Source organism: Cryptotermes secundus, unplaced genomic scaffold (assembly GCF_002891405.2).
Source record: "Cryptotermes secundus unplaced genomic scaffold, Csec_1.0 scaffold2112, whole genome shotgun sequence".
Lineage (NCBI taxonomy): Eukaryota > Metazoa > Arthropoda > Insecta > Blattodea > Kalotermitidae > Cryptotermes > Cryptotermes secundus.
The window spans coordinates 92,795-108,132 of NW_019720622.1; the positions used below are offsets into that span (position 1 = coordinate 92,795).

General features: G+C 45.0%; 1 protein-coding gene across 3 annotated transcripts in view; it reads right to left on the minus strand.

Moving 5' to 3' along the window:
* The window catches only part of LOC111870800 (glycosylphosphatidylinositol anchor attachment 1 protein), a 65,096-nt gene extending 52,183 nt beyond the window's left edge, over positions 1-12,913 (minus strand). For 2 of the 3 annotated variants that reach the window (XM_023863358.2, XM_023863348.2), the window contains exon 1: positions 12,768-12,902. The gene's annotated coding sequence lies outside the window, so the exon portion shown is untranslated. Of the gene's footprint in view, positions 1-12,767 lie in introns of all 3 variants that reach the window. The other variant, XM_023863366.2, reaches the window with a different exon arrangement.
* Positions 12,914-15,338: the final 2,425 nt, after the last annotated feature.

Below are 15,338 nucleotides of genomic sequence, written 5' to 3' on the forward strand. Positions count from 1 at the left end.
GACAACGATGCAGTCATCCAGACTGTTCAGGATTGGATACGCCGCCAACCGCAAGTCTTTTTTTTTGGGGGCATCAGGATGCTTCCAGAAAGTCGGAAAAAATGCGTTGACTCAGGAGAGGAGTACATTGAAGACTGACATGTGCAAGTAAGTGTTTGGCAATTATGTTTTTTTTTTTAAATAGGTCCCGGTCACATTTCAACCACCTTGTAGATGAAATTATTGGGGATCATCAGTGTGGGTTTCCACATAACAGATCAACTACAGATCATATCTTTTGCATTCGTCAGATATTGGATAAAAAATGTGAGTATGATGAGACAGTACATCAGCTATTCACAGACTTCAAGAAAACCTATGATTCAGTTAGGAGGGAAGTATTGTACAATATTATGATAGAGTTTGGAATATCCATAAAAGTAGTGTGGGATGTCGATGTTCTAAGAGACAACCATGTAAAACTATAACAATTGTATATGTTATTCTCGAATGTACAGAATAGTTGCTCACAAGTTTGTGGGCCCTGAAAAGGGCCGTTTCTTCGACCGTGCTTGCACTAGTAGCGTTAGCTGCTTTGTAGCAGACCAGGTCTTCTTTACCGCCATTCAGCTGGTCTGGCTGGCCGGTGATGCGGTGCTGCGTGTGCTGGTAGGAACAGCTGCCTGTGGTGCGAAAGTTGACAGAGCCGTTGCTGCTTCATGACGTCACAGTAGCTGCGTTAGCTGTTTTTGTCGTAGTGAGGACGATCGATGAACTGATGATTGCGAGTTTTGAGGTCCGCCTTTTATACCATGCTTTTTGGGCAGAGCTAAAGTTGCAGTTGCGATTGTGAGCGCTGATTGGCTAGCGCACGTGATGATCTACAGGTTGGCTGGACATTGAGTGCTGTATAAATACGAGTGCTGACCGCAATGTGACATTGACTTGGATTGAGCACAAGTTGAATGCTGTCTGTTAGACAGACGAAGCTGCGTGTTAGTATGTGGGGGTTCCCACATCACTCAACCCCTCGCGAAAATTGATGCTCATGTGTTCAGGTGAGCGGGTAAATGGATGTGGCGCCCGAAGCGTGTAGTCCTTGTAGGGAACTGTGTTGGCATGGCAGGTGGTCCTACGGTCGGGGTCGCTGCAGCTGGTGGGTTGATGCTGTTGCCGCGGTCGGTCTCTTGTAGGATGTAGGCTGGCTTGATCCTGTCAGCTGACACAGTGACGTGCCTTCCGTGCACGAGTTTCAGCATCTTCTCTCTCCGTGACTGGACCCAGTAGGGGCCGCTTTAGAGGGGTTCCAAAGCCCAGCGTGTTGAATCCTGCCGAAGGAAGACGTGGGTGCACTTCTCGAGGTCACTGTGCACGAAAGTAGTTGGGGAGGCATGGCATGCTGCCGGGACTGGTCGGAGTCGCGCCATGTGCTGGCGCAGCTCTGTGATGAGGTGCGCTGGAGTTAGTGGATTCTTACGCCATGTCCAAGGTGAATGTGAGTACGTGCGATGCGGACACCGCACCGCATTAACGCATCACAGATATTTGCAGGGAAACTGGAGGTGGCAAATGTTACTGCATGCATGTAATCGATGCGTGCAATTCAGTTGTAGAGAAATCTCCCGAGTAGAACAAAGGCTTTGAGTTTGATGCGTACAATTTTATTAATGGAAAACAGTTTAGTAAAACTGAAAATATTACAAGAACTTAAGAAGAGACGTATCAGACAAAAGACTCAGGTAATATATAGAAATAGGTTGATTTATGGTGAATTTCATCTGTACCCTCAGTTATGAGCGGATGAAAAGGCATTTCACCAGTATACCAGAATGACAATAAATACCTTGGACTATACTGTGGAAAAAGTACATGTTTCCTCTTATCATTGTACAACAAACTTTCAAAGACATATCTGTGGAAGAGAGACTTTTGCTAACTGTGAGGTAAGTAACTGAGTAACAATTCTATTTCTAATATTTTATTTAACTATTTTCAGAGTACAGACTATTATTACAAAGGTAAAAGGTGCAAGTTACTGGATTCATTGTTTTCTGCCTACAATATATTTGTGCCATGAGGGGAAGTGGTAAGATTCGAATAACAATTATGATCAGACAATGAAGAAGGAATATTGGAGTAAGCTGAGTTGGCAGGAGAAGTGGGTGAAGAAATGTTGGAATAGTTTGATTGGACTGATGACACAGCAGTAGATGAACCCATAATAGGGTAACTTGTACCGGAAGTCTGGAAACTGCTCGATTGGTCTTGTGACATTTCTTGCAGCAGTATGTCTTGAAATTTTGTTCTAACTCGTAGTTGCTGAAATGGATCCATTCTTTTTAAATATGGCAGTAGTGATCTCAGAAAGAGAGAATTCTCATCTTCTGGTGTTTGAAGGAGTGCAAGCTTTTTAACCTCAATGTCTAATAGTCTCTGTTCTACTTTAATATTATCTTCCATTACTCTCTTCCTCCTTGGATGAGGTACTGTTGCCTTGGACAAAGATAGTGGATTTTCTGTTGGGTGAGAACCAGACGGTGTTAGTATTTCATTCAAACTTGCTTGTGGAACAGAAACAATTGTGTTCGAGTCCATACTAACAGTTTCTTCCCAATCTTCATTTTCATTAAATTCACTTTCAATCCTATAGACCTGCGTGATAACAGTGATAATTTCCCTCAGTATCTCTTGGGACTACTGTATCCTTTAAGAAGTGTAGATTGGTAAAATACTGTCATTTTCCAGGGTACGTTGCAGCACAATCTCGGGAATCACCTGATTTGCTTTTAGGGATTTTTTTAAACTCTTTTAAAAATTGATCACGTAAATTGCGCCATTTCTTTTTCGCATCTTCCTCTGGAAAAAAGAAAGAAAAATATCTGATTCGTTTTGTTTCAGACACCTATCAATGGGAATTGCATTTAGACAAATTGCTTTCACTTTTCGAATATCAAAATCATCTGCTGCATCTATAGTTATAGAGGTTAGCAAGGCCATTTGGAATTAACTTCAGAAAACGCATATGCCTGTGCCTAATGCTGAGTGTATTAAAAAGGTTGCTAAAGACTATTTCGAAAAATGGAACTTCCTTAACTGTTTACACAGTATCAACGGAAAACACATTAGACTGAAGTGTCCAGCTAAATCAGGCAGCATGTTTTTCAATTATAAACAATTTTTTTTCAATAGTGCTGTTGGCAATCGTTGATGCAATTTATCGATTTTTAATGGTTGATGTGGAAGCATATGAAAAAGACAGTGATGCAGGAGTATTTTCTAACTCAGCTATTCATCAAAACATTAGAAATGGCTCTTTACCTTTATCAAAAGATAAGCAGCTACCTAACTTCGAACAAAACTCTCCATTTGTGTTCATAGGAGATGAGGCATTTCCTTTAAGAACATATCTATTAAGACCCTACCCTAGAAGACGAGTTCAAAACAATGTAGCTGCCTCATATTTTAATTACCGTTTATCACGTGCTAGAATGACTGTAGAGTGCGCCTTTGGTATAAGTTCTGCAAAACTTAGTATTTTATTGAAATCTATTGAAACAAGTGTTCATATCGTAAAAGCAATTTGCCTTTTGCATAATGCTATAATTGACATGGAAGAAGATCCTTCTATCGACATATCGAAAGATAATGTGACAGAAGGAAACAATAACTTACAGCTCTCGACGGTGAATAATCGTCCATTAAGAGCAGCAGAAAATGTGCGAAGCATCTTTTGTGAATACTTTTCATTAAATAAAATTTAAAGCTGAGAATCAATATATTATAAAACTTAATTGAATATCTCATACTGTCAGCCATAGAGTCCCATTCCTTGTTGATAGTTACTCGATCCTTGTAATGAAGGTTTCTTTTATTCTACAATGCATTTCTTTCGTGTACTTCCGAAATCAGCGCTTCCATTGCTACTGCTTGCCGGATGACAACTGCGGTAAAAATCAAACTGTTTGTTATTTCAAACAATGGGTGCGGTGCGACTGAGCTGCATCGTACATATCACGTGCTCAATTTGGACAAGTTCATTTAATACAACCAGTTTGATCATGAACGTCTACCGCATTCCACGCATTGCACCGCACGCACCCTTGTGCCCGCTTTCACCTTGGACATGGCGTTAAGGGCTCGCCATACACGAGCTCAGCTACCGATGCTTGCAGGTCCTCCTTGAATGCGGTGCAGATCGCGAGAACCAGAGGAAGCGGCTCGGTCCACTGTTGATCCGTGTGGCACATGATGGCTGCCTTCAGTGTCTGGTGGAAGTGTTCCATGAGTACGTTAGCTGCTGGATGGTTGGCGGTTATACGTGAAAGCTGGATTTCTGGCCAGGGACTGGAAGAGTTGAGATTCGAACTGGCATCCCTGGTCGGTGGTGATGGTCTGTGGGCAACGGAAGCATGATATTCAGCCGGTCAGTAGGGTGCATGCCACCATGTTGGCTGTGATGCCTGGAATGGGGACGACTTGTGGCCAGCAGGTGAAACGGTCGACTGCAGTGAGGCAGGATGTGTAGCCCGATGACATCGGAAGGGGTTCCACAAGGTTGATATGAACGTGCAGAAAACAGGCTGCCAGCGGTGTAAAGTCACCCAGTGGGGTGACTGTGTGGCGGGAGACTTTGGAGCGCTGGCAGGACTGGCAAGCACGTGCCCAGATGCGACAATACTTCTGCACGCCTGGCCACACGAATCACTCTGCGACCAGCTTCACTGTTGCTCTGGTGCCTGGGTGCGACAGATCGTGGACAGACTGGAACACTTGGAGATGTAGACGCGCCGGAATGTACGGCCGAGATCGCCCGGTAGACGTGTCGCAGTAGATAGAGACTGTTGTACCGGGGATTGGTAGTTTCTAGAGCCGCAGGGCGGTGGTTGACCACAGGAGTGTTTGGAGTTCATCGTCGCTGTCCTGTGATGCAGCAAGTGCGTCCTAAGGTAGTAGCGCACTAACAGACTTGACGCAAGAGAGGGCATCGGCAACATTGTCCTGTCCAGAGATGTGTCGGATGTCAGTTGTGAACTGGGAGACGAAGTCTAGATGGTTGAACTGTCGGTGTGAGCATCTATCCCGCTTCTTCTGGAAGGCGTAGGTGATTGGCTTGTGGTCGGTGAAGATGCTGAAGTGACGCGCTTCCAGCATATGGCGGAAATGCTTTACTGCCTCGTAGATAGCCAGTAGCTCACGGCCATAGGCACTGCACTTCTGTTGGGCAGGGTTATGTTCTTTTTTAGAAGAAGGCGAGGGACTGTCAGGTGTTCCTTATGCGTTGTTGTAGCACGGCACCCATGGCGGACATGGAGGCATCTGTGACCAGTGCAAGTGGCGCGGATGGATCCGGGTGAGCCAATAGCGTGGCGCATGACAAACTAGCCTTGCACTCTTTGAATGCCTTGTGGAGCTCCGGTGTCCAAGTGATGGGGTGGGAGCCCTTGAATTTGGGTCCGGAGAGGACGTCGTGCAGTGGTGCCTGCGTGGTTGCTGCGTGTGGCAGAAATCGCCTGTAGAAGTTCAGCATGCCTAGGAATCGCCGAAGCTGACTGGCGGTCGTCGGAGGGGGACAGTCCTGGAGATGGGCCACTCGGTCTTTCAGATGTTCAGAACCCTCGGCGGACACCTTGTAGCCGAGAAAGGTGACCTCGGGTGCTCTGAAGACGCACCTTGCTGGGTTGATAATGATCCCGTACCTCTGGAGTTGGTTTAAGAGAGCACGTAGGTGTTGTTCGTGCTCTTCGAGTGACCGAGAGAAGACAAGGATGTCGTCTAAGTACACGAAGCAGAATTCGAGTCAACGTAGAATGTCGTCCATGAAGCACTGGAAGGTCTGGGTGGCATTGCGCAGGCTGAAGGACATGAATAGCGTTGGCCGCTGGGGCTGACAGCGTTGTGACCCTGTCCAGAATGCAGTTGTTTCGACAGTCCACCAGGATACCGAAATACTATAGGAAGTCCACACCGATGATGGGATGCATAACGTCGGCCACCACGAACCGCCACGTGAGGTCTCGGGGTAGGCCCAAGTTAAGACTGAGAGGCAGCCATCCACATGTGTGGATGGTAGTGCTGTTAGCCGCACACAGGTAATAGTTGGTATGTTCCTTACATCGAGAGACGAGCTTGTGGGGGTACACGCAGAGGACCAAACCCGTGTCGACCAGGAAATGCCGTTTGCTGACTTTGTGCATTATGAAGAGGAGGCCTGTCGTCGTAGCATAGACATGTGCCGCCGGTGATGTCTGCTGTGTCAGTTTCCTTGCTGGCGGTAGGAACAGGGCAGAGTACAATTTTGGGCCCGAGCGCCGAAGCGACGATGGTACCAGCAGGTAGTGGATGTGGTGTCGCCATGGGAGGGGATCTGCTGACCGGCCGGCGGCTGTTGAAGGTGGGACGGGTACCCTTGGATCTCGGACCTTGGTCTCTTGGGTTGGGGTCGAGATCTTTGAAGGGGTCGTGGAGGCGGTCCTGTCCAGCACTGAGTGCTGCCACTTGGAGGGAGAGGTTAGCGATCTCCTGCCGAAGTGCGGTGTTGTCCGTGGGTTGATTTTCACTAGCGAGCGCCTGCTGGATTTCGACCTCGGAGATGCGGTCTGCACAGAAGGCTGCGGCCTCCGAGTTGCTCTCGTTCTGGCTGGCAAGGAAGCTCTGTATGTTGCGGGGTAGCCGGCTGGTCCAGACGCTTCGGATGACGTTATCAGACACATCTGGTGCGAGACTCTTGAGGTATTTCAGGAACTGGGACGGCTTACGGTGGCCAATTTCCTCGACCATGTGGAGCTGCCGGATGCGCTGCTATGTCGATGGGGATAGCCACCTCACAAGCTCGGTCCTCAGTAGGGTGTAGGGGTCTCGTTCAGGCGGAGAGGTGAAGATATCCTCCACCTCTGTGGCGTACCGGTGGTCCAGCTGTGAGATCACTTGGCAGAACTTGATGCGCTCGCTGCTAATACCGGCCAAGGTGAATTGCGCCTTGGCCTGGGCGAACCACGCGGCTGGTGGCTCAGGCCAGAACGGCGGGAGCCGCACGGCCACTCTGGATACTGCTGCTTGCGAACTGTCTGCGGCGTCCATGCTGAGTCGGGGTCACCAATGTGGGATGTCGATGTTCTAAGAGACGACGTAAAACTATAATAATTGTATATGTTATTCTCGAATAGTTGCTCACAAGTTTGTGGGCTCTGAAAAGGGCCGTTTCTTCGACCGTGCTTGCACTAGTAGCGTTAGCTGCTTTGTAGCAGACCAGGTCTTCTTTATGGCCGTTCAGCTGGTCTGGCTGACCGGTGATGCGGTGCTGCGTGTGCTAGTAGGAACAGCTGCCAATGGTGCGGTAAATGACAGAGCCGTTGCTGCTTCGAGACGTCACAGTAGCTGCTTTAGCTGTCTCTGTCGTAGTCAGGACCATCGAAGAACTGATGATTGCGAGTTTTGAGTTCCGCCTTTTATACCATGCTTATTGGGTGGAGCTAAAGTTGCAGTTGCAATTGTGAGTGCTGATTGGCTAGCGCACGTGATTATCTACAGGTGGGCTGGACATCGAGTGCTGCCCACAATGTGACATTGACTTGGCTTGAGCAGAAGTTGAATGCTGTCTGTTAGACAGATGAAGCCGCGTGTTAGTATGTGGGGGTTCCCACGCTGGTTAGGTTCAATAAAATGTGTTTAAACGAAACGTATAGTAAAGTCCATGTAGGTAAACATTTCTCTGATAAATTTCCTATCCAGAATGGTCTAACACAATGAGATGCTTCACTGCCACTCCTTTTCAACTTTGCTTTAGAGTATGCCATTAGGCAGGTCCAGGGAAGCCAGGTGGGACTGAAATTAAACGGGACACATCAGCTGTTAGCATATGTCAATGATGTGAATCTGCTGGGTGATAATATAGATACCATAAAGAAAAAAACACAAACTTTAAGTGACGCAAGTAAACAGGTTGGTCTATAGTAAACACAGAGAAAACTAAGTATACATTGCTGTCTTGTCACCAAAATGCAGGGCTAAATCATGACATAAAGATAGGAAACATATGTTTTGAAAATGTGGCATAGTTCAGATATTTGGGGAGAACAATAACAGATTGAAACCTGTTTCAGGAGGAAATTGAGAGGAGACTGAACTCGTGTAATGCTTGATACAATTCAGTCCAGAACCTTTTGTCTGCTTGTCTGCTGTCCAAAAACATAAAAATTAGAATAAACAAAACTATAATTTTGCCTGTGGTTCTGTATGGGTGTGAAACTTGGTCTCTGACATTAAGGGAGGGACATAGACTGAGGGTGTTTGTATACAGGGTGTTGAGCAGAATATTTGGATCAAAGAAAGACGATGTGAGGGGAGACTGGAAAAAACTACATAATGAGGAGCTTCATAAATTGTACTTTTTTCCAAGTATAATTAGAATGATCAAGTCAAGGAGGATGAAGTGAGCAGGGCATGTAGCACGAATGGGGGAGACAAGGAATGCGTACAGAATATTGGTGGAAAAGCCAGAAGGAAAGAGACCACTGGGAAGACCAAGGTGTAGGTGTGTGGACAATATTAAAATGGAACTAGGATGGGATGGTATGGATTGGATTGATCTGGCTCAGGACAGGGACCAGTGGAGGGCTCTTGTGAACACGGTACTGATCCTTCGGGTTCCATAAAATGCTAGGAAATTCTTGAGTAGCTGCAGAATTGGCAGTTCCTCCAGAAGGGCTCAGCTCCATGAGTAAGGAAGTAAGTAAGTAAGCACATCATTTATCTAAGGAATATGTCCAGGTCTGAGGCTTCCTGTGATCTTCTGTAACAAGCTTATTTTTTATGGTGAGGAATTGTTAGCCACATGCCCAACCCCTAAGCTAGAGAACCACTCCTTGATGGCTGCCCAGGGCTGCTTATTCAATATATTCGCATCTACCCACCATATCTGAAGGCTGTTTCCTCCATCTGCAATCTGAGGATGCACCACACTGTGGTGACAAGGAACCCAACTAACATTGTACCATCACACCCAGTGAACAAAATTAAAGACACCTTAAGGAGAATGGATCAACATTCATCAGATTCAACATGCTCAGAAATAAAATGGTTAATCATCACCAAGGGTCTAGTTATGACAAAGCCTCATTAAATAGAAATGTATGTAACAGGACATACAAGTTACATACTCTAAATGAAACTGGTTGAGGAAAGAGCCCCTGGTACCCATTTGACAGGAGGCTGGGTGGGCTCCAGGGCCAGTCTGGATGATGTGCAGAAGAAAAACTGTCTTACCCCTGCCATAAACCAAACCCCAATTCCTCAGCTGTTTAGCTTGTAGCCATGTCACTATACTGACTGAGCTAGTACCACTTTCAAGTTAAATCCTGATTTCAAGTGACCACCATATTGTACTGTAACGGCGCAAAGGTCAGGTACTTGTAGATATAGTTTTTTAGGTAAATTTGGAATAATAGTAGCAAGACTGTAAGAGTAAGAAACTGCCATGATGAAACGAACCAGGAAGCTTGGGTTTACAAAGACGTGTAACAGGCAATACATGCTAGCATGACAGCGTAATAACGCTGACATTGAGGAAGAAGCTATATTAAGTAGGTCATAAACACTATGGCAGGAGGAAAACGCTGAGTCAGAGAGGGCGGTAGGCCTGAAAGAGTCAACCCCTTCTCGATAGGCAACCAATGAGGGGGCCACACCAACCCAAAATCACGTCAGAATGGGCAGGCCAATATACCTGGAACACGAAGTATCAGCAAAGAGAGGTTATATAAACCCTAGAAGACTTAATCAAAAAACCTTTTACCTTTTGACTTTTTAATATTATTATGTGACAGAGAGTTCAGCCAGAGGCTGTCGCCGAGAGGGCGATGGCCATGAGTGGGCATTGGTTGGTGATGGCAAGCGTCTGTTTCTTCAAGCTCAAGTAAGTGAAACCAACTTCATATAGCCATGAACATTAAGTGTGATAGTGACAATTGTAAAGTGTAAACCCCAGAGAAAGATAGTGCTAACTAGATGGACTAGGTTCATTCAGAAATACAGAGGCGTAGAATACCCGACAGTAGGGTGACAGGAGGTAGACTTAATGATGGCTGCAGGTTCATTATCCAGTGTAATACAACCGACGAACGTCAGTAAGAGTGTATATAGTATGTATATAGTGACATAGGGAAATAGAATAGGATAGGCATGTGTGAGAGTTTACTTCAACCTAGCATTTCCTTAAGTGTACCCTCTTCCCTGACGACTCCAGGACCTTCCAAAGCTTCGGCGAATTATGAGTTAAGCCAGGACAGTGACGTAAGCAATGATAAGTTTACTAGTTTTCTTGATATAACAAGATGGTGGCAGCATACTAAACCGGGTGACAGAGCAGGATACTTCCACGCCCCCTGTCACCACGGCATAATAGAGGTGTAGCGGCACCATAACAGTGAAGACAGCGGTGAGATAACCCATCCACCCGTCGTAAGGGCGTAACAGTGGTGGAAGCGGTGGGAATACCTCCACGCCATAACATGTACAAAATAAAAAAATAACAAAAGTGGCACTTACCATCATATAAATTACATGGTGGGTGACATTTTCTCCTCAGTAGTTAGCAAGATCAAAAGGCTGATAATATCAGTGGTAGTAAGAAATTGGAGTGGCCTCATATAATTCTTACCATATGATATAAAAATCCACTGACTAGTTCAAAGTCATTAGGAAATACATACACTTCATCAATTGTAAAGATTATGTAACAAGCCATGTGTTATGATAATGAGAATTTTCCTGGATGTGAGGGAAATGGCTAAAAAATGGCATGTCTGCCATAAACAGCCCAATCAAAGTATCAGAAGCAGTCCACAGAGCATTCAGAAAGATCTGTACTATATCCCAACCTCTCTACACACATTTCCTTCTCCTGACAATTCCGCATTGCAAACGAAACCTCCAAAGCAACTTCAGTAATTCCTTCCACAAAGTTTCTTACTTTTATTTGTACCTGCTAGTATTTGTTAACACAGCACAAAATAATTGTAATCTATGATAATACTACCATGAATGTCCATAGGTTAGATGAGTTATAAGAAGAAAAATTACTTCACCTAGTAATTAAATGAACAAGAGTTTAATAACAAGCAAACAGAAATGCATACACCTGAGCCTCAGTTTCATTTTGTTGTGCTTTGCTTTTTTTGAAACTGTTATGGAAAATAGTCATTGATCAAATTCTTGCAGAACTGATCCAAGCAGGAGCAGGGAGTGCAACTGGTATAAGGACTGGTTACGGGTACCAGGGGCTCTTTCGCTCGGGGTTAAAGCAGCCAGAGCATGCTGACCACTCAATTCCAGTTAGACCAAGGTCAAGCAAATGTGGATCTATACATCCATCCCGGAGCCAGGATAGCACAGTTGGTATAGCAACTGGCTACGGGCTGGATGACCAAGGGGTTGGAGTTCAAGTCCTGGTGTAAGAATTTTCACTTCTCCACAACATCCAGACCAGTTCTGGGGTTCACCCAACCTCCTATCCAATGGGTACCAGAGGCTCTATTCCCAGGGTAAAGGGGCTGATGCATGAAGATGACCACTCACCTCCAACCAGTACCAAGGTCAAGAAAATGTGGATGTATATATCTACTCCCCCATACACCTTCATGGCATAGTGCTTAATTTACTAAGCACAGGGACAAATTTACCTTACCTTTATACATCCACTTCCCCATATGCCTTCATGGTGTAGTGCTTAATTAGTTAATTTTCTGTGCCATCAAGTGTATTTGTAATGCAGCATTTCTTGAATGACCATTCCACTGTTTCTCCTGTGAGCTTCCAAGCAGCCAAGGTCGATTCTTTTAAGTTCTGAAAAAGATGGCCTCTTGATCTCACCAGATGTTACTGGTAGATTTTCAGATAGCAGCCAAGCCTCATATTCCTTTCTTAAATAATTTTTAAATGGTTTATTATCTGAACATTAAGTGGTTCAGTTGGTTGGTCATGCCTCCAAGAATCACAAACAAGTCTTCCTTTCAAGTTTAACCTTCGGTTTCTGACTGCCAAAAATTATAGGCCAATTAGCTGGTTCCATTTAAAGTTTTAATTTATTTATTCAGCTTGACTGATGTGTTAACGTAAGTAACAAATTTAGTTTCATTATTAACATTCATCCGCCATGTGGGCAAATCAAAATACGTTATAAATTCATTAATACTACATGATAAGTAAGAAATTCCCTCTATTAAGCATAGCAGGGCCATGCTGGGCACCTATATCTACAAATCCGTGTATTACAGAAGGTGCACTTTGTCACAGTGGATATTTCATACTTATGTTGGATACAGCATTTGTACATCACTCACACAATACATAATCGGTTCCCAGAATTCTGCAGATCCATTAACTGTAGATAAAGGTAAGTTGTCCCTGTGTTTAATTAATTAAGCACTACGGCATGAGGGCGTATGGGGGTGTGGACGGTTCTGAGCTTTAGTCTTTTCTCCAATTTGTTCATTATATGCATAAATGCGCAATCTATTTCCATGAAAATCACGACTTAATAGGCGTCAATGCATGTGCAAGCTGAACAACTCCGTTTGTCTCCTGCATCATTCGGTAAAAATAACCGCAAAACTGCCCATCATAGGCTAGAATATCCGATTTTTGCTATTACACAATCATGGTCCTCTGACTGCCACTTAACTTCAAAATGAAGAGTGACTATAACAGTTTCTCCTGGTATACGATATAAATCTGAGGTCCTTATAGATATTCGAACGATTCGAGTATACAGTATATTCTTAACCTGTACATACCAATTCAAGAACACACAGATACAAACACTCTCTATCTCATTTCTCAGCCCAAACACAGACATATTTCATACCCCTCAAACACTTCAAATCACGGTTCCATACCACTGCACCCAGTACATTCCATGGTCCTCTTTCATACAGATATCCTACCGCTAGATGGTACTGCCGGATAGGCATTGCCTTAGACCCCTTGGCCATTTATGTACATACACTTGTATTTTATTTTTTCTAATTTCGGAAAAAAAAAGTGAGGTTAAGGTTCTTGAGGTGTTGACTATGAAGGTTACTTCTTATTCGCGGCCCGTCGGGTTGTGAAAATAAGAAGGATATGAAGTCAGAAGTTTGCCGACACTAAGGGGGAGCATATCGCATCCATCTTCAAGGCTGAAGAGCAAAACCAAACAGCAAGATCGAGACAGGCACGTTCCTCCATAACGTTGGTAAACTTATACCAGATTACACGGCATCATATGTCGGGAGAAGTACCCTAATGTTAAATTTCGTAGTGTTTATATAGATTAATTGTGCTTCATGTCTGGTTACTGTTGAGGTGGTAAAAATACCCGACAATACTTACTCTATACTACTGTGTAACCAGAAGCATTAATTGAATAAAGTTGTCCCTGTTCTTAACTAAATAAAGCACTACGCCATGAAGACGTATGGGGGAGTGGATATACAGACACATGTTTCCTGGACCTCAGCACTACTTGGAAGTGAGTGGTCAGCTTCACGCCCCGGGGAAAGAGCCGCCGGTACCCACTGTATAGGAAGATGGGTGGGCCCCGGAGCCGGTCTGGACGACGTGGAGAAGGGAAAATTCTAGACCCAAGTGGGACTCAAACTCTGACCCGTTAGTCATCCACCCTGTAGCCAGTCGCTATACCGACTACACTATCCTGGCTCCCAGCATTAATTTAGAATGAACCTTTTTCATGTGGAATTCACCTCTTATCGGAAGAATGTCCTGAATGTTAAGTACATGCAGCTGAGTCCTGGAGAAACTAACAGTTGCTCAACCACATATAAATTTCCCAATATTTTACATAACCCAAAGGATCATTACAGTGATCACAAGAGACCACCACTGGCCCCTACTGTGAACCAGATGAAAGTTAGTTGAACATAAAATGTGGGATGTCATATATATATAGAATAGTATAAAGTACAACTGTAGCTTTCACATAAAATAATGCAAATGTGGTATATAAAATACACAGAGGCTACACATAAAATACAAACAAATACTTTTCACTTATATTATTTATACAAACCTTTGAGTAGATGAAGGTCTGAGGCTCTGTGTACATTTTCGTAAAAAGCCTGTTTCTTTATAGTGAGGAGCTGTTAGCCCCACGCACCAACCCCCAAGCTGGAGATCGCCCCTTATCAGCTGTCCACGACTGCTTGTTCAATATATTCGCAGCTTCCCTCCCTACTTGGTGGGCGTCTCCTCCATCTGCAACCTGAGGACACGCCATGCCATGGTGACAAGGGTCCCGCCTAGAAGTATGTATAGGGAAGGTTTGTTCAGGGCAGTGGTGGAAGAAATCTCAAAATATAAGTTAGATTTAGCGGGAGTACAGGAGGTCAAGTGGGACGGAGGTGGCATCGAACCAGCAGGCGAATATACATTTTCCTATAGAAAGGGGAATGAAAATCACGAATTGGGTCAAGGTTTTTTCCTACATAAGAGAATTGTATCAGCAGTTAATTAGTGATATTATATTGTAACGGACGAAGAATAGTCGCTGCAAGAGGAGTAGCCGAAACAAAACGAGACACAACAAGCACAGCAACGGGAAGGAACGGGGATGTACCGTTAGGCTGTTCGGGATGAACAACCTTTAGAAGGGAGCAGTGTGACGTGGATGGCGCAACGGGAAGTGGGGGTCACGTGAACTCTGCGTCTCGCGAGTGACGTCACCTACCCACACTCCTTCCATTAGTACACAACGCTCAGTGGGCGCCCCCTCCCCGCGGTGACGTGGCAGCGCTTCCCACGGTGACATAGTGGAGGATGACGCGGTTGCTATGCAGCAGTAAACTCTCAACAGCGTTGCCCAGCCCACAGGGCATGACTGTAAACTGCCATAATCCTTGCCCTGTTGAGAATGCGGTTTTCTCCTTATCGTTCGGGTGTACATCTACTTGCCAGTATCCGCTTTTCAGATCGAGAGTGGAGAACCACTTGGCTCCGGCCAGCGTGTCTAGAGTAACATCAATCCGGGGTAGTGGAAAACAGTATTTCTTTGTGACATCATTTAACTTTCTGTAATCCACGCAGAAACGGAGTTCTCCATTCTTCTTCTTGACCAGAACGACGGGGGACGACCATGGGCTGTCTGATTCCTCGATATCGTCGAGCATCTCGCTGACCTCTGCTTGCTTTGCTAGGGGCAGCCTCCTTGGGTGTTGGTGAATAGGTCGGGCGTCACCGGTATCCATACGGTGATACACCTTGTTAGTCCTCCCATAGTCATTATTTCCAGCAAAAATATCCTGGTACTCGGTCAGGTTTCTCCCAACTCATGAAATTCTTCGTTGGTTAGGTGTGGTTTGACTTCTGCG